Source organism: Drosophila bipectinata, unplaced genomic scaffold (assembly GCF_030179905.1).
Source record: "Drosophila bipectinata strain 14024-0381.07 unplaced genomic scaffold, DbipHiC1v2 scaffold_263, whole genome shotgun sequence".
Taxonomy (NCBI): domain Eukaryota; kingdom Metazoa; phylum Arthropoda; class Insecta; order Diptera; family Drosophilidae; genus Drosophila; species Drosophila bipectinata.
The window spans coordinates 30,372-50,467 of record NW_027222913.1 but is presented as its reverse complement, the minus strand read 5'-3'; the positions used below and the strand labels follow the sequence as shown (position 1 = coordinate 50,467).

General features: G+C 39.9%; 1 long non-coding RNA gene across 5 annotated transcripts; it reads left to right on the top strand.

Moving 5' to 3' along the window:
* Positions 1-2,989: 2,989 nt before the first annotated feature.
* LOC138927456 (uncharacterized) lies at positions 2,990-10,704 on the top strand. Of its 5 annotated transcripts, XR_011443952.1 has the most exons (4): positions 3,056-3,352; positions 9,019-9,189; positions 9,244-9,297; positions 9,362-9,693. It is a non-coding gene; the product is annotated as an uncharacterized lncRNA (long non-coding RNA). The 5 variants fall into 5 exon arrangements; XR_011443951.1 differs by having other exon boundaries at positions 3,061-3,352; positions 9,231-9,694; XR_011443950.1 differs by having other exon boundaries at positions 3,079-3,352; positions 9,263-9,688.
* The last annotated feature ends 9,392 nt before the right edge of the window (positions 10,705-20,096 follow it).

Genomic DNA, 20,096 nt, shown 5'->3' with positions numbered 1-20,096 from the left:
GAGGTATTCGAACGGATCCAGAGATCCATTTTCCAGAGCAGGAATGCCTTGCTGCTTTAATAAGCATAAAGAAATTCCGGGCTTATGTAGAGGGTCTAGAATTTACCGTCATCACGGATCATGCGTCTTTAAAGTGGCTGATGTCGCAGAATGATTTAAACACCAGATTGGCAAGGTGGGCTTTAAAGCTGCAAGGGTTTCGGTTCGCAATCGAGCATCGAAAGGGAAAACTAAATGTTGTGCCCGATGTTTTGTCGAGAGTTGAACATGAACGGATAGCGGCAGTAGACTTCAATCACGGATTGCTGGTGGACATCGACTCCGAACATTTCAAGTACGCTGATTTTTTACAGTTGATGGAGGGGATTATGAATAATTTAGATAAACTTCCGGATCTGAAAATCGTGGATTCACTAGTATATCGACGCTCCAAACATTCTAGAGGGGAACTCCTCAAAGATGCTTACGCATGGAAATTGTGGATACCGAAAACTATGATTCCGGAGGTAATAAAGAAATCGCATGACCATCCATTAGCGTCTCACGGCGGGATTCACAAAACTCTTGAGAGGAATCGTCGGTATTAATTTTGGCCAGGAATGGTGAATGACGTGAAGGACTATATTTCAGCATGAATGGGAAAGTTGTATGATGACTAGAGCTCCGAACACTCCGTTAAGTCCTCCTGTAGGAGGGCAGTCGAGTCGCAGAGTTTTTTCCAGTGGCTCTATATTGATTTTATAGGCCCTTATCCTAGGTCGCGTAGCGGGAATATTGGAATTTTCATAGTGTTAGATCATTATTCCAAGTTTGTTTTTCTCAGAGCAGTAAAGAAACTTGCAGCGGACGTAGTTCTCAAATACCTTATGGAGGATCTTTTTCACACATTTAATTTCCCAGAGCATCGTGTCCGACAACGGGTCGCAGCTTAGATCAGAAAAATTTCAATGGCCTAGGAGTCATCGCATTAAACATATTTTGACGGCAGTGCATGCTCCTCAGGCTAATGCTTCGGTGCGGGTAAATCGCTATGTGATTGCTGGCATTCGTGCCTATATTCGCAGTGACCAAAAGGACTGGGATGAAAATCTTAGTAAGATATGCTGTGCGTTGAGGTCTGCAACTCATTCTGGTCTGGGATCTACACCATACTATATGGTTTTTGGGCAGCAGATGATGACCTCTGGCGCAACATACTCTTTATTGAGGAATTTGTCAGCCGAAACATTGGGAAAGCAATTTGAGAGGTAATTTTAAAGTAATTTTCAGGCAGGTTACAACCACCAAATTAGGCCAAGTGTTTGTAAAGGCGAGGATCAGAAGCAAGATAGGAAACTCTATTTATGAGCTGGAAGACATGCAAGGTAGGAGCATCGGAAGTTAGTCTGATCAGTCTTGTGGATGTGTAAGCTTAAGCCCCAAGTCTGATTTGTAATGTACCTGCTCTGTTAGGGTAGGCTGTTACGGTAGCGGTCTTTGTTAGGTCAGCTAGCAGTCGCTTACAGGCACTTAATAGCGAAAGAAAATTAGAAAGTTCCAAGGAGCGACTAAAAAAGGGAAAGGCGAAAGGCTAGGGTTAATGGCTGCCAGTCGAACGGGCAATGATTCTTTTCCATCTGAAACTTGGAGCTGTGAAGTCGTGAAATTTGGTTAATTTAAATTCGAAAATTGGCGATGTATTTTTGAGAACCGTTCTATATTTTTGAAAAGCGTCCTAGTATTGGCTGCGTACTCACACTCAACGAGGAGACCGTTAAAGCCCTGGAGAAAACGGAGCACCGGCTGAAGTACGGATTCGAACACGTTTCGGTCCGTATCTACAAATCCGATGCAAAGGCCAAGCCAGGAGGTATCGGGCTGAAGGCAGATACCCAAGAGCCAGACTTGGAGGAGCCGACCGAAGAGGGGCACCCAGAAGGAATGTCGGATGAGGAGGAGGACAATGGAAGGGTACACCTCGGAGGAAAGCGATTTGGCAAGGGCACTCAGTGGAGTCGGAATGGAGGAGGACTCTCTGCTGAGCTCCGAGACGGAGGCAGAAATTACTGGGGTGGAGACTTGTAAGGATGTCCCTGACGATCTTGCAAATAAACCTCCATCACAGTAAAGCGGCGTCAGCTGCCCCCCAACTCCACCTCGCCGAGAGTGGAGCTGATGTGGCCCTCATCCAGGAACCCTGGATCCTAGGAGACAGGATTCTTGGGTTGGGGGCGTCGGAGTTTAGGCTCTGTAGAGCCGATACAACAGGTAAAAGGCGAGCCTGCATCCTCGCAAAAAAGAACCTTAACCTCTTTTTGCTACCCAATTTTAGCAATGAAGACCACGTAGCCGCAGCCATAGAGGCAAATGGCCCTCTAAGGATATGCTCGGCGTATATGGGCCACGACCAGGAGCCCCTCCCCCCGCACCCGCTAATCAAACAGCTGGTGGAAAAGCTGTTTTACCCGCTTTTACACTCAAAGCCCTTGACGGTCTTTCATCCAACTCCAGGACAGTGAATGACTGTCGCAGATCTCTTAACGAGATGGCAGAGCAGCATGACATCCACCTCATATGGGTACCCGGGCATAGGGACCACGAGGGTAATTGCGCCGCCGACGAACTGGCAAGAGTAGGTACTACCAATCCTCTCCTACCGGAGAAGGAACCAGTAGGTATCCCCTTAGCTACGTGTAGGCTAAAATGCAGGGACCACTTTAACCGCGCATCACTGAGGAAATGGAGAAATCTCCAAAACTGCAGAAACTCCCGCATGATATGGCCCATCCGATCTAGGAAGAGGTCAATGATGTTTATCGCCCTTAATAGGCAGGACTGTAGTCTGGCGGTCAAGGCCATTACGGGACATTGGTTAATAGGAGCACACGCGGCTAGACTAGCTGTGCCACATTATGACTACTGCAGGAGCTGTGGGGAATCAATATTAAAACTATTTCTATTAAATCTATATATATAAAAGAATACTGTATATGTATACTGTATATAGCAATCTATATCTATATATATAAAGGAAAGTCGTGTTTTATGCTACACCACTTATAAATCAAGAACGGAATAAGAGATTTGAGTGAAAATTGGTAGGGAGGTAGCTTAGAGCCAGGAGAAGGACATAGGATACTTTTTGTCCCGTTCGACAGCGTTCCTCCCTGGCCCATACTTTTTTATTTAGGCAGACAGCTAAGAAGAAAATGTCAAATGAAAATGTCAAAATGTCAGTTAGAAACGAAGTCAAATTCAAAGTCAGGCTCTCAAATTCAACAACGAACCAAAAGGATTGTGTTGCGCTTCCGGGAAAGTGAAATTGCCTCAACTTGAAGCACCACCAGAGCCTCTGCACTCTCTATTGATATTTGTAAGAAATCAATATTAAAACTATTTCTATTAAATCTATATATATAAAAGAAAGTCGTGTTTTATGTTACACCACTTATAAATCAACATTTATATTTTTCCACTTATATTTTTCCAACATTTATCCACAAAAACCATGTTTTTTTTTATAGTTTTCTAACCAACAGTTGTAAAAACGACACTTATATTAAAACATGCCGTCTATTTTTGTTTTGGTTTTTACTTTCGTCAACCAATTACATTAAAGTAATTTGTACCATTTTCAGAAAACTTACCATCATAAAACCATTTTGGTAACTGTTTTTTAACCAGAAGTCGTAAAAAAACAAAAATGATTTTGAAACATGCCGCTTGTTTTTTATTTAGTATAGAATATATGTAGTTATGTAGTATTTTTACGGCATTTATCAGCAAAAAACCATGTTTTGAATAGTTTTCTAACCAGCAGTTGTAAAAAAGATACTAATATTGAAACATGCCGTCTTTTTTTAATTTGTTATGATATATGTGTAGTTTTCTAATTCTTTCGTCAACCAATCACTGAAAATAGTTTGTACCATTTTTAGAAAACTTACCATCAAAAAACCATGTTGGAAACTGTTTTCTAACCAGAAGTCGTAAACAAAACAATGATGTTGAAGCTTGCCGCCTGTTTTTCATTTGATATAAAATATATTTACTTTACTCACTCTTTTCTCAACCAATCATTGAAAATAATTTGTACCGTTTTTAGAAAACTTACCATCATAAAACCATGTTGGTAACTGTTTTTTAACCAGAAGTCAGTTACCAGAAACATGCCACTTGTTTTTTATTTGGTATAGAATATATGTAGTTATGTAGTATTTTTACGGCATTTATCAGCAAAAAACCATGTTTTAAATAGTTTTCTAACCAGCAGTTGTAAAAAAGATACTTATATTGAAACACGCCGTCTTTTTTTATTTTGGTATGATATATGTGTAGTTTTCTAATTCATTCGTCAACCAATCACTGAAAATAATTTGTATAAAACCATGTTGGTAACTGTTTTCTAACCAGAAGTCGTAAACAAAACAATGATATTGAAGCTTGCCGTCTGTTTTTGATATAAAATATAATTAGTCTTTCTTCAACAAATCACTGAAAAGTAATTTGTGGTTATTTTTACAGCGTTTACCAGCAAAAAACCATGTTTTTTTTTATATTTTTTTAACCAACAGTTGTAAAAACGACACTTATATTAAAACATGCCGTCTATTTTTGTTATGGTTTTTACTTTCGTCAACCAATTACATTAAAGTAATTTGTACCATTTTCAGAAAACTTACCATCATAAAACCATTTTGGTAACTGTTTTCTAACCAGAAGTCGTAAACAAAACAATGATATTGAAGCATGCCACGTGTTTTTCATTTGATATAAAATATATGTAGTCTTTCCTCAACAAATCACTGAAAAGTAATTTGTGATTATTTTTACAACATATATCTATAGAAGAATATGTACAATACAATATATACATATTGAACACATATATATACATATAGAAGAATATATACAATATATACATATATACAAGAAGTAAATTTAACATTGAATGTAAAGAAGAGCAAGTTTTGTAGACGCACTGTAAAGTACTTGGGACATATAATAGGAGATGGAGGTATTCGAACGGATCCAGAGATCCATTTTCCAGAGCAGGAATGCCTTGCTGCTTTAATAAGCATAAAGAAATTCCGGGCTTATGTAGAGGGTCTAGAATTTACCGTCATCACGGATCATGCGTCTTTAAAGTGGCTGATGTCGCAGAATGATTTAAACACCAGATTGGCAAGGTGGGCTTTAAAGCTGCAAGGGTTTCGGTTCGCAATCGAGCATCGAAAGGGAAAACTAAATGTTGTGCCCGATGTTTTGTCGAGAGTTGAACATGAACGGAGAGCGGCAGTAGACTTCTATCACGGATTGCTGGTGGACATCGACTCCAAATATTTCAAGTACGCTGATTTTTTACAGTTGATGGAGGGGATTATGAATAATTTAGATAAACTTCCGGATCTGAAAATCGTGGATTCACTAGTATATTGACGCTCCAAACATTCTAGAGGGGAACTCCTCAAAGATGCTTACGCATGGAAATTGTGGATACCGAAAACTATGATCCCGGAGGTAATAAAGAAATCGCATGACCATCCATTAGCGTCTCACGGCGGGATTCACAAAACTCTTGAGAGGAATCGTCGGTATTAATTTTGGCCAGGAATGGTGAATGACGTGAAGGACTATATTTCAGCATGAAAGGGAAAGTTGTATGATGACTAGAGCTCCGAACACTCCGTTAAGTCCACCTGTAGGAGAGGCAGTCGAGTCGCAGAGTTTTTTCCAGTGGCTCTATATTGATTTTATAGGCCCTTATCCTAGGTCGCGTAGCGGGAATATTGGAATTTTCATAGTGTTAGATCATTATTCCAAGTTTGTTTTTCTCAGAGCAGTAAAGAAACTTGCAGCGGACGTAGTTCTCAAATACCTTATGGAGGATCTTTTTCACACATTTAATTTCCCAGAGCATTGTGTCCGACAACGGGTCGCAGCTTAGATCAGAAAAATTTCAATGGCTTAGGAGTCATCGCATTAAACATATTTTGACGGCAGTGCACGCTCCTCAGGCTAATGCTTCGGTGCGGGTAAATCGCTATGTGATTGCTGGCATTCGTGCCTATATTCGCAGTGACCAAAAGGACTGGGATGAAAATCTTAGTAAGATATGCTGTGCGTTGAGGTCTGCAACTCATTCTGGTCTGGGATCTACACCATACTATATGTTTTTGGGCAGCAGATGACGACCTCTGGCGCAACATACTCTTTATTGAGGAATTTGTCAGCCGAAACATTGGGAAAGCAATTTGAGAGGTAATTTTAAAGTAATTTTCAGGCTGGTTACAACCACCAAATTAGGCCAAGTGTTTGTAAAGGCGAGGATCAGAAGCAAGATAGGAAACTCTATTTATGAGCTGGAAGACATGCAAGGTAGGAGCATCGGAAGTTAACACGCGAAGGACTTGCGGCACTAGCAGTTACAGTCTGATCAGTCTTGTGGATGTGTAAGCTTAAGCCCCAAGTCTGATTTGTAATGTACCTGCTCTGTTAGGGTAGGCTGTTACGGTAGCGGTCTCTGTTAGGTCAGCTAGCAGTCGCTTACAGGCACTTAATAGCGAAAGAAAATTAGAAAGTTCCAAGGAGCGACTAAAAAAGGGAAAGGCGAAAGGCTAGGGTTAATGGCTGCCAGTCGAACGGGCAATGATTCTTTTCCATCTGAAACTTGGAGCTGTGAAGTCGTGAAATTTGGTTAATTTAAATTTGAAAATTGGCGATGTATTTTTGAGAACCGTTCTATATTTTTGAAAAGCGTCCTAGTATTGGCTATTGGATCCTGCAAAGACGCAGGATGGTATCAGGGTAGCGTCAAGGTGATTGCCTGCCAAGACGCGCGATCGGTGGAGACCTACAAGCGGATGGTTGCATCGCTTGGAGAGGTCTACCCTGGAGCTAAGCTGGTGGCGGTTGACTGGGACGAGATCCCTAGCAAACCGAGGACGCGAGTGTGGCTCACTGAAAAGCCAGCCGACCCTAAAACCATATTAACGATGCTTAGGATGTGCAACCCGACGCTTCCCTCGGCGGACTGGAGAGTCGCCAAGATCGAGGAGGCGGTGGGACTGCGAAGGCAGGTCGTCCTCACACTCAACGAGGAGACCGTTAAAGCCCTGGAGAGGACGGAGCACCGGCTGAAGTACGGATTCGAACACGTTTCGGTCCGTATCTACAAATCCGATGCGAAGGCCAAGCCAGGAGGTATCGGGCTGAAGGCAGATACCCAAGAGCCAGACTTGGAGGAGCCGACCGAAGAGGGGCACCCAGAGGGAATGTCGGATGAGGAGGAGGACATCCTGGAAGGGTACACCTCGGAGGAAAGCGATTTGGCAAGGGCACTCAGTGGAGTCGGAATGGAGGAGGACTCTCTGCTGAGCTCCGAGACGGAGGCAGAAATTGCTGGGGTTGAGACTTGTAAGGATGTCCCTGACGATCTTGCAAATAAACCTCCATCACAGTAAAGCGGCGTCAGCTGCCCCCCAACTCCACCTCGCCGAGAGTGGAGCTGATGTGGCCCTCATCCAGGAACCCTGGATCCTAGGAGACAGGATTCTTGGGTTGGGGGCGTCGGAGTTTAGGCTCTGTAAAGCCGATACAACAGGTAAAAGGCGAGCCTGCATCCTCGCAAAAAAGAACCTTAACCTCTTTTTGCTACCCAATTTTAGCAATGAAGACCACGTAGCCGCAGCCATAGAGGCGAATGGCCCTCTAAGGATATGTTCGGCGTATATGGGCCACGACCAGGAGCCCCTCCCCCCGCACCCGCTAATCAAACAGCTGGTGGAAAAGCTGTTTTACCCGCTTTTACACTCAAAGCCCTTGACGGTCTTTCATCCAACTCCAGGACAGTGAATGACTGTCGCAGATCTCTTAACGAGATAGCAGAGCAGCATGACATCCACCTCATATGGGTACCCGGGCATAGGGACCACGAGGGTAATTGCGCCGCCGACGAACTGGCAAGAGTAGGTACTACCAATCCTCTCCTACCGGAGAAGGAACCAGTAGGTATCCCCTTAGCTACGTGTAGGCTAAAATGCAGGGACAACTTTAACCGCGCATCACTGAGGAAATGGAGAAATCTCCAAAACTGCAGAAACTCCCGCATGATATGGCCCATCCGATCTAGGAAGAGGTCAATGATGTTTATCGCCCTTAATAGGCAGGACTGTAGTCTGGCGGTCAAGGCCATTACGGGACATTGGTTAATAGGAGCACACGCGGCTAGACTAGCTGTGCCACATTATGACTACTGCAGGAGCTGTGGGGACGTAGAAGAGGAAGAGACAGTCGCGCACCTCCTGTGTCAATGCCCTGCGCTGGGGCGCAGCAATACTCACAGACCTAAAGACCTCGGGGAGGTCGCTCCACACAGACTCGTAGCTTTCATCCGTAAATCTGGATGGGACCGCGAGCCGCCGCAGGAAGGATAAAACACCCTTGGGCACATAAGTAATGGGAAGGGAGAGGTCCTCTTGTAGGACCCTTGCCTGTGCGGTATCACAAGGAGCCCCAGCGGCTCAAGTGGATGGGGGTCAGACACCGGCCCCTCATCGCCGCCTCAACCTAACTTAACCTAACCTAGTATTGGCTTAGGTTTAACCTCGGAAATGAAAGGAAAAAAAATTTCAATGATTATATCTCGAAGGGTATGTGACTCTATGCCATTGCTCTGCGGCGATTATATGGATGGTTTCCTTTTTGGTGATTGCATCGGCTGTGATTGTGGGTCGACAGGCAGAGGAGGACCGAGGAGAACGCAGCTTTAGTAGGAAACTCGATTCTTAACTCGGCGGTCGGCGGCGGTGTATTCCCCCCAAACGTGGGGTTTCGTTCTTCGATCTAAGGCCAAGTCGGGATAGAGTCCAGTTTTAAACTGGATCTGGGTCCAGTCGGGATAGGTTAAAAACCAGTTTTCCCTATAAATTAGCTATAAGAAAACACAATCATGTGAAGTGGGAAAAATTGAAAAGAAGGAAAAATCCCCCAGAAAAAGTCCAATTCGATAATTAATTAAGTAACCTAACCTAACCTCAGTTCCGGTCGTCATGAAGGAAGAGGAGAATTAGATGGTCCGGATCGCGATTTTCTTTTCTAATTTTCTTTCGGATGCCCAACTCCGAAAGCCAACAGCAACAAAGTGTGTGGTTTAGTGCCGTGGCGAAAATCTGGAGCTTAGGAATGGCCATTAACCTCCAACGGGTTTGGGTAAGTTAAGGTACATTTATAGTTATTTTAAGTTTCGCCAGTTTTCTTCATTAGAAAGTGCATTGACCCGTAGAAGGCCTTATGATCGCGCAAGGTGCCTATTTCTAAGTAAAGTGATGTCTCCCTAAAAGGAATCAAAATTTTTTTTTATAAAAAAAATTCTTCCTGTAAGCTTTCTCTTCGGCCGCAGCCCAGGAAAGCGCTTTCGTGGATCCCTGACGGAAATTGAGGAAAAAATAATGTAATAATCAATACTGCTTATAAAACAATTATTGAGAGTTCCCTCTATTGTGAGTAGAGCAAAACTTGAAGATTCGAAAAATAAGTGCACATCACGGTCATAAAAGTCCCGTACGGTCGTTAACAGAAAAGTTTAAAGAAATTTAAATGCATTTATTTGGCATGTATATATGGTGCCAACCAGAGGCACTTAAGGCAATCTTGTGAAGAAATTAGTTTGGTTTTGAACTATTTTTTTTTTGTATTGGCGCTTAATAATTTATATTACTTCCTAAAATTAATAGTAAACTTTTGTAATATGCTAGTTATTAAATTGTTTTGTTTTTAATGACAATAAAGTGCTTATAATGTGTTAAAGATAGCTCCAGTTTTGATTTCCGCTAAGAAACCTCTTCCCTAACACCTTCAAGGGGCCATCCTATTATTATGGGCAGAAATTATGGCCAAGGTGGGCACAAAAGGAGCCGCAACACCAGAAGCGGATTCCACCCGATTGACCCCGAATTGGTGTTTTGCCTAAAAACCGTCATATCTCGTAAATTGTTCTGTCCGGCAGTGTTGCCGTTTTATCCTTTTTCCGGACAGATCTGTCCGGTTTTTAACTGCGTCAGCCGGAAAAAATTTAAAACATCCCCTAGCCTTTTATCTGTCCTTTTTTTATTTTGGCCTGGCCTTTTTATCTGCTTTTTATTTTTGTGTAAAGTGCTGAAAAGTAATCCAAATGTACATTACTTTTATATCAATAGCAGCACTTGATAATTAATGCAACCCTGTTGTAATCGTATATCGTATGTATCGATTAATACAATTGTTACTTTTATTGTGAAATTTGGGCGGGAAAGATGCCAAAAGAAATTTACAAGCAAAAGTTTCGTGATTCATGGCTAAATCCACCGTATCTGGTGCAGTGGATGTGTCTTGCAAATGCAGAAGTTCAGCGTGTTATTAGCCAAGCTAATTTGGTAAAACCCAAATTGCGCAACCAACTGCAAATAGAAACTTTAAATACGATTTTATCGATCAGATAAATATTTTAATACTCTTTTGTTTCACAAATTTATTTAAATTGTTTTTTTCTTTTTTAGGTTTGGGCTACGCAAGAAAGGCGTATGTTGCCATGAATATGAAATTCCTAAGCAACAATCAAAAATGATTGGAAGCAACCAATCTACAGAAAATCAAAGTTTAGAAGCTTGCAATGATGACATTGACGATGTTCTAAACGATTTGGCCACCAATAAAGAGTGATATTACATAAAATTTATGGAAAAAATATTTTGTCTTGTTTTTTGTCCGTTTTTTTTAATTTTTGTCCTTTTCTATCCTTTTTTTATAATCAATCTAGCCTTTTTCTGTAACATGCTGACGGCAACACTGCTGTCCGGTCTGTTCCTTTGTTGTTTTTGGTTCGTCTTGAAGGTTTTTTTATTATAATAAGGCCGTAGGCCTTTATTGGCCACATACCATCACCCCCCTTTCTGACGAGCCAGTAGCCGGAAATCATTCGTGCGGCCATATCCGAGCACCCCAACACCTCGCCTACAAACGGTTACCCATTACAAAGTCCACTTTTAAATTTTACCAAGATAATGATCCGAAGTATAAGAAACTCGTTATGCATTAAAAAAATAAAAAAAAAAACTTAATAGATGGTGTTTAATTTTGCATGGAAAGTAGAAAAATAAAGTTTATTGTTAGTGTGTAAGCGTTTCTTGACATTCTGTATGTGCCAGTTAAATTTGTTGTTAGATGGTGAATTAATTAAATATAATTTTTATTTTAAATTATACAACTTGGTGTTAAACCTTTATATATTAAACTTAATTATTACAAGACACTTTCGATTTTCTTAAATATTTCCCGTCAACCGTTCGCGGTCTCGGCCAAAAAAGGACTGACTTCTTAATTATAAATCTTATCCCAAAACAAATCTATTACACACAAATCACATTGTGAAATTCGATTAACCTGATCGCGATTAAGCGTTGATTGGGCTTCGGAGGGAAGCTGATGTTTACTTTTGATTTTGATTTGTTTATGGGGAACCGAGATCGGACCTCAGAGGCAAAGAGAAAGCCGTAGGCAAATGCAGAGTTTGAAAATACTGTTTATAAAATTCATAAGTGAAAAGCCATAAGTGGCCTGGATTTATGGGTTGGATAACTTACATATATTAATCTATCTATCTTCTTCTTCTTCTATATATATAACAGAAAGTCGTGTTATATGTTACACCACTTATAAATCAAGAACGGAAGAACAGATTTGAGTGAAAATTGGTAGGGAGGTAGCTTAGAGCCAGGAGAAGGACATAGGATACTTTTTGTCCCGTTCGACAGCGCGAATTATACTCCACCGAACTATACTCCACTTATAGTAATGAATAAAAGTAAGTAGGCTGTGAGCGTGACGTATCATATTTTTATGTACGATATTATGTATTTATACATTTATCTAGATGTATAAAGGTAATGAAAAGGCGCGTGTAAGCATGGCGCAGTTACGTGAATCACAATCGAAAGATGCACAAGAAAATGTCAAATGAAAATGTCAAATGTCAAAATGTCAGCAGCTAGGCTTGAGCGAACACGATTGAGAGTTAGGCAGTCGCGTTCTGCAGCAATCGATTTGATTCGGATGTTTAATTTATAATGCCGCGACCAAGACGATCGAATCTTTCCCGACAAAGCCATAATGCAAGAAGAATACAAAATACTGCAAACGAAAGCGGTGATATGCAATTGGGCCAATTTTAGTCATCAAACAGTCAATTCTAGAGCTGCGCGAGATAGAAGAATACGAGATCAGGAGAACAAATTTATAAAGGTAATGAAAAGGCGCGTGTAAGCATGGCGCAGTTACGTGAATCACAATCGAAAGATGCACGAGATGAATATAATCAACAAAGGCCACTTTTCAAAGAAGAGAAGCGCACAGATTAATAGTTAGAAGAAGAATTAACTAACAACGGCAACAAGTTTATCGAGGATTCACATCTGGGCAATTTCTTCGACTAGCATTCCAGTAAGAGCCTGATGTTGAAAATTCTGCTTATTCCAAAGTGATTATTGTGAACATTCAAAGTGAAAGTTCCAAAGTCAACATTCCTTATTACGCTTCTTCCTGTCGAGTTAAAAAAAAATGGCAACGCATTGGCCATCGCATCTTCTGGCGTTGCAGCAACCTTATTAGATGGAGGCATAACAGCTCATTTAAGCACTTAAGCTGTCATTGAACATTCAAAATAATCGATGCAGTGTGCAACATTAAAACAATCGTCTATGGGCATAGCGCCCATATTTTGGATGAATGCACTATAGGACGTAAAAATTCGCTTGGGGAATTGGATTGGTCAGTTAGGGATATAAGGAACAATGATAAACTATTTTACGGCCCTTTGTTACTCCTTTCAGGTGTTCACGGTTAACGTACGCTGATGAATTCAATGCTTGCTTATAATCATCGCAACTGTGGCGTAATGTTGAAAAAGAACTGACCAAGAATATGCGCGATCAAATGCTTCAGGATTCATCCTTTCTCTAAACAACTGTTAGATATTGGCGAGGGGAATTTTGCTGTACGTGAAAATACTGGATGTACTTGAAATACTGAAAAACATTTATTAACCAAAATAAATGAAGAAAAAACAGCTAGCCCTTATAGAAAACAAAAAAGGGCAAAACAACGTGTGCCGGGGTCGCTAGTTAATAATATGAAGCACTTTTATTATTTTCAAGGTCTTATTTTTGACGCAGACTGCTGTTCTTCGTTTTTTTTTTGATATTCCTTTTATGTTCGTCATATGTGTTGTCATTTCTGTTTTCAGAAATTTTTTCTTATTATTATATTATATTTTTTTATTATTTTTTTAAATTTTTTTGTTGTTTTATCTTCAGGCGCTTCATGTAACTGCGAATTTTCACGAAGGTACATTTTTGATCTTTACTGCTCTTGTGTTCTTGTTGAGTTCTATTTCAGACTTACTTTATTATATGCGAAGCTTACAGAGTTACCAGATTCTTAAAGTACTACATAGTTTGTATTGTACTACATATGTAGGTGTATAGGTTTATAGAATGGAGGAATACAAAACAGATTTGAAATTGACAATATATAACACATCTCCTCCCTTAATTAAGAACGAATAGGATTTTTAGGTTTTCGGAAATCCTTGGACTTAAAACGATCTACTTCATGGCGAACACGACTACTTTGGCGAATTAGTATGCCGGATGAAAGTCGTGCTGGTTTTTTTTGCCTCGATTTGGGACGTAATTGGTAACTAATAGCTTGGCTTCGACAGGCTGCTCGAAAAGTTGGCTTAGTACGGTACGGACTGGGCGACCATGCATTAACTCGGCGGGAGATTTTCCGTAGGAATTTGGAGTGAACCTACAGGTTCCTACAGGAAGCAAGGTATTTAGTAACTGCTGCTCGGACTGGTATACCTTCTTTGAGGTTTTTCTTGACAGAGAATTTAAACGTCTGAACGAAACGCTCTGCTAATCCATTGGATGCTGGGTGGAACGGGGCTGTTGTAATGTGTTTTATTCCATGACGTTTGCAGAATTCCTTAAAGGTGTCAGCCGTAAGCTGTGGACCGTTGTCGCTGACCATGGTTTTTAAATATCCTTCGATGGCGAATATCGATGATAGTGCAGCGATCGTGTTAGCGGTTGTAGTGGACGTCATTTGAGCTACAAATGGGAACTGCGAGTAAGCGTCTACACATATTAGCCACATGGAATCGAATATTGGGCCGGCGAAGTCGATATGGATTCGCTCCCACGCTGATGTAGCTGTAGGCCAACTTTGGCACTGTTTTGGAGGAGCAGGATTGTTGCACTTGCAGATACTGCATGGCTGTATAAGGCTTTTAATGTCTGCGTCGATTGTAGGCCACCAAACATGTTGTCTAGCTAGCTGCTTCATTCGAACAATGCCCCAATGTCTTTCGTGTAACAGATTCAGGACACGCGCTTGAAGAGTTACTGGGATTACTACACGACTGGCATCTGTGTGTAGGCAAAGAAATTGTTTGTTGATTGTGAGGGCAAATTTGCGATTTAAGTATGGTGATAATGCTTCCTCGCCTTGCTGATGTTTTTCTGGCCATCCTACAGTAACATACTGTAAGACTTGTTTGAGAAGTTTGTCCTTCTCGATGTGGTTGCGAATGTTCTCAGAATTGATCGGTGGTGACAGTTCTGTTTCGATGTGGCAGGCTTCTTCTTCTCTGTCGAAATCCGGATCCATGCCCACGTATCTGAAAAATATAGGCCATGAGAATGATGGCCCAGCGCTGTAGCCTGTTTGATGTCATTAAAGGCAGATGCTTGCCTGGATTGAAAATCGTTACTAGTGGCTTGTGATCTGTTATAAGGGTAAACTTTCGTCCGTACAAATATTGGTGAAAACGTTTTACTCCGAATATTATAGAAAGTCCCTCTTTTTCGATTTGGCTGTACTTAACCTGATGCTTGTCAAGCGTTTTGGATGCGAAAACAATAGGCCTCGCCTTGCCATCATGTTGGATATGTGAAAGGACTACACCAATACCAAAAGATGATGCATCTGTCGCTAGGACTAGTGGTAGATTTTCATCGAAATGAGCTAGCTAGGTCGCGTTGATAATATGGGACTTCAGGGCTGTAAAAGCTTGTTGTTGTTGCGGCCCGAAAAGGTATGCTACATTTTTTCTACGAAGTTGGTTTAAAGGTGCGGCCAACTGTGAATAGTTCGGTATAAAGTTGCAATAGTAATTAACTTTACCCATGTATGCTTCTAATTGCTGCAGATTAGAAGGCGGACGCAACAGTTTAACAGCCTTCAGGCCTGAGCTGTCTGGAAGAATCCCTTGAGCGCTGATTCTTCGTCCTAAGTACTCAATTTCGTCCTTGAAAAAGAAGCATTTCTCCTTTTTGCGTCTAATACCGTTCTCACAAAGAATACTGAGAACTTGGTCAATTCGCTTTAGATGTTGCTCGCTTGTAGGTACCAAACGCATTTACTCGGGATACTCGGGAACAATTGTGTAATTTAGGCTCATTCAACAGCGCATATGTAGTGGCGTTGATCACGGTCGCTGTGGATCCGGAATCCATTTGAAATGATATAACTTTGCCGTGTATTTCAAGATCTATAAGAATCTTGTTCTGCTGACACTTGACTTGACCTGTAACACTGTTTGCAGCTTCAATCGTTTCGATTTCGTTTGCTTCGGTTTTGCGACTTTTTTGCATTTGCCATTTACTTTTGTCTTGCTTTGACATGCATACAACAGCTATATTTATGTCTTTTTCTACCGCACTTGTGACATACGGCATCGCGAAACTTCCACTTCTCTCTGGCATGTGTCCACAACCAGAGCATGATTTTAGCGAACTTTTGTTTGATTTGGCATTACTTTCACCACCACCAAGAAACGGTTTCTTTGTATAGGTGTGAACTGCGTTTATTGGGTCTGTAACGTGCAACGGAGTATGGACAGAGGGAGGACCTGTGCTCGCGGGCACGCTGAAAGGATCCGGCTCTAGCTCGTCGGCTTGGGGGGTGGTGGTCTTGCTGGGACAGGTCCTTCCGACGTTGCAACTTCGGATAATAGTAATTTAGCGTATAAGAAAGGTTGCGTGCTGCGACAGAGAGACGTGTATAATCTCCCCTAGAGATCTAAGCCGGTATTCGCGATCATAAAATTCGAAAGAAAAAGTGGAAACAGGACAGAAATAAGATTTGAGAGATTCTATTACGGATCACTGCTGTTGGTGTGTCCTTTCTCTAAATTCCCCAACCCTACCTTGGCCACAGCAGAAGAGTGTCACTCTCGTGGCCCCTTTTCCCCCTCTACACCCGAGGATTCATTGGCGAAGTTCGTCAGTTCAGTTTAAAGTAACATTTTATTCCTATTATATATTCCTAAAATTAGCATGGTATCTCCTATCTATACGGTAAATATTAACGGCGAAAGTACGTTCTAAAGCTTTGTCCTTAATATTAGTTGGTTGTATTTAAAAATAGTTCATGAATTTTAAATAGATAGATCGTATAAGCAGAATTTGGTTTAGGGCTAGCAGTAAATTAGATTAAATTTTGAACAGATTATATTAAATTCCTAAAAAAACTAAAAATTTCATGGTGTAAATTAAATTTTCTTCAATGTTTTGTGTATTTCATTTTCTTTTTAATACGCAGGCATGTGAATCCCTTTAAATGGTTCTTATAATTCTCTAATAAAATTATAGCTAAAGTTTTTTATACCCTTGCAGAGGGTATTATAATTTTGTCCAAAAGTGTGCAACGCAGTGAAGGAGACATCTCCGACCCTATAAAGTATATATATTCTTGATCAGGATCACCTCCTGAGTTGATATGAGCATGTCCGTCTGTCCGTCTGTCCGTCTGTCTGTCCGTCTGTCTGTCCGTCTGTCTGTCCGTCTGTCTGTCTGTCCGTTTCTACGCGAACTAGTCTCTCAGTTTTAAAGCTATCGTCTTGAAACTTTGCACACATCCTTCTTTTCTTTGCACGCAGTATATAAGTCGGAACGGCCCGGATCGGCCGACTATATCCTATAGCTGCCATATAACTGATTGATCGGAAATAGTATAACTTTGGTGTTTTTAGAGTTAGAGAGTTCAAATTTGACATGAGAGCTATTTTTGGCAAAACATTACGACATGTCAAATTTCATAAGGATCGGCCGACTATATCCTATAGCTGCCATATAACTGAAGGATCGGAATTGACCCAACTTTTGTGTTTTTGAAGATAGAAAGCTGGAACTTGGTACAGATTATATTTTTGGTCAATTGATCCAACCTACCAAATTTCATAACGATTGGCCAAATATATCTTATAGCTGCCATATAACTGAACGATCGGAAATGACCCAACTTTCGTGTTTTTAAAAATAGAAAGCTGGAATTTAATACATATTCTATTTTTGGTCAGTTGATCCAACCTACCAAATTGTATAACGACCGGCTGACTATATCATATAGCTGACATATAACTGAACGATCGGAAATGGTATTTGGTAGAAATATCAACTTTCGAATTTTTGAAGACAGAAGTTTGGGACTATTTTTTAGATTTTTTATTTTAGTTAATTAGTTTTATTATGATGTAATCATAAGGATCGGCCGACTATATCCTATAGCTGCCATATAACTGAACGATCGGAAATGACCCAACTTTCGTGTTTTTGAAGATAGAAAGCTATTTTTGGTCAGCTAATCCAACCTGCCAAATTTCATTAGAATCGGCCGACTATATCCTATAGCTGCCATAGAACTGAACGATCGGGAATGGTTTTTCGGTTTGCAATATATATCCGATTTTAACTGCAAGGGTATATCAACTTCGGCTCCGCCCGAAGTTAGCTTTTCTTTCTTGTTTTTTTTTTTTTTTTGTTTTGTTTGTTTATTCATTTTATCTTATTTTTTTTTTCAAGTGTAGTTCAAAGGAAAAGAAATGAAATCTTAACAACAATTACAAAAATAAAATAATTTTTTTTTTTTTCCATTATCAAAATTTTCTTCAGTGTATTTAATTTTTAATTCTAATAAAATAAAAATGTTTTCGTTTCTTTCAGTGTTTTCTTCCTTCAAGTTTTCAAAAGTAATAAGAGAAAGGAAAAATATTCATACAAAATTACCCGTTAATTTCCGTTAAATTTCTCGCTGTATGGAACAATAGGTTTTCACTTACCCCACTTTCCTCGGCGAAAAGGTCGACCCCTTGGCGAAGGCAGCTGTGGACTTGAGACTTTTGAATTTCACACAATTATTCCATTACTTGCAAGCAAACTTAATTTATTTTTATTTATTTTCCTTTTATTTAATAAACAAAAAAAAAATTTTAGAAGAAAAAAAAAAAAAAAAAAAAAACTTAACTTCTCATTATATATTTTTTTTTTTCACTGTAGCTAATATTTTATCAATTATTTTTAGCTTCATATGTTTTTTTTTCTTTTCACACACCAACTAAAAAAAATCAATTCGCCTTCACCGGATTTAAATTCAAAAACTAATTAATTATTGACAAATTAAATTTTATATTTTTCATCCTTTTTCTCTTTTATATTTATACCCTTGCAGAGGGTATTATAATTTTGGTCAAAAGTGTGCAACGCAGTGAACGAGACATCTCCTACCCTATAAAGTATATATATTCTTGATCAGGATCACCTCCTGAGTTGATATGAGCATGTCCGTCTGTCCGTCTGTCTGTCCGTTTCTACGCGAACTAGTCTCTCAGTTTTGAAGCTATCGTCTTGAAACTTTGCACACACCCTTCTTTCCTTTGCACGCAGTATAGAAGTCGGAATGGCCGGGATCGGCCGACTATATCCTATAGCTGCCATATAACTGATTGATCGGAATTGGTTTAACTTTGGTGTTTTTAGAATTAGAGAGTTCAAATTTGACATGATAGCTATTTTTGGCAAAACATTATGACATGCCAAATTTCATAAGGATCGGGCGACTATATCTTATAGCTGCCATATAACTGAAGGATCGGAAATGTTACCTGGTGGAAATATCAACTTTCGTATTTTTGAAGATAGAAGTTTGGGACTTTTTTTAGATTTTTTATTTTATTTAATTAGTTTTATTATGATGTAATCATAAGGATCGGCCAACTATATCCGATGTTTGCGATATATATCCGGTTTTAACTGCAAGGGTATATAAACTTCGGCTCCGCCCGAAGTTAGCTTTCCTTTCTTGTTTTATTATAATAAGGCCGTAGGCCACATACCATCACCCCCCTTTCTGACGAGCCAGGAAATCATTCGTGCGGCCATATCCGAGCACCCCAACACCTCGCCTACAAACGGTTACCCATTACAAAGTCCACTTTTAAATTTTACCAAGATAATGATCCGAAGTATAAAAAGCTTGTTATGCATTAAAAAAATAAAAAAAAAAAACCCTAAAAGACGGTGTTTAATTTTGCATGGAAAGTAGAAAAATAAAGTTTATTGTCAGTGTGTAAGCTGTTTCTTGAAATTCTGAATGTTCAAGTTAAATTTGTTGTTAGATGGTGAATTAAAAAAATATAATTTTTATTTTAAATTATACATTTTTGTGTTAAATCTTTATTTATTAAACTTAATTTTCGATTTCGATTTTCTTAAATATTTCCCGCCAACCGTACGCGGTCTCGGTCGAAATAGGACTGACTTCTTAATTCTAAATCTTATCCAAAGAACCTCGGCAATGAGTTGTGTTAAGATTAGAGGCTTAAGATGAAACTGTCGCATCTCATTGTGAAATTCGATTAAGCTGATCGATGCAATTTGGTGGGTACTTAAAACTCAAAAGGCGTTGATTGGCTTCGGAGGGAAGCTGATGTTTACTTTTGATTTTGATTTGTTTATGCCGGAATCGGACCTCAGAGCCCAAGAGAAAGCCAAAGGAAAATGCAGAGATTGAAAATATTGTTTATAAAAGCCATAAGTGGCCTGTATTTACGGGTTGGATAACTTACATATATTAATTAATAATATGAAGCACTTTTATTATTTTCAAGGTCTTATTTTTGACCCAGACTGCTGTTCTTCGTTTTTTTTTTTTATATTCCTTTTATGTTTGTCATATGTGTTGTCATTTCTGTTTTCAGAAATTTTTTCTTATTATTATATTATACTAGCAGTACCCTGCCA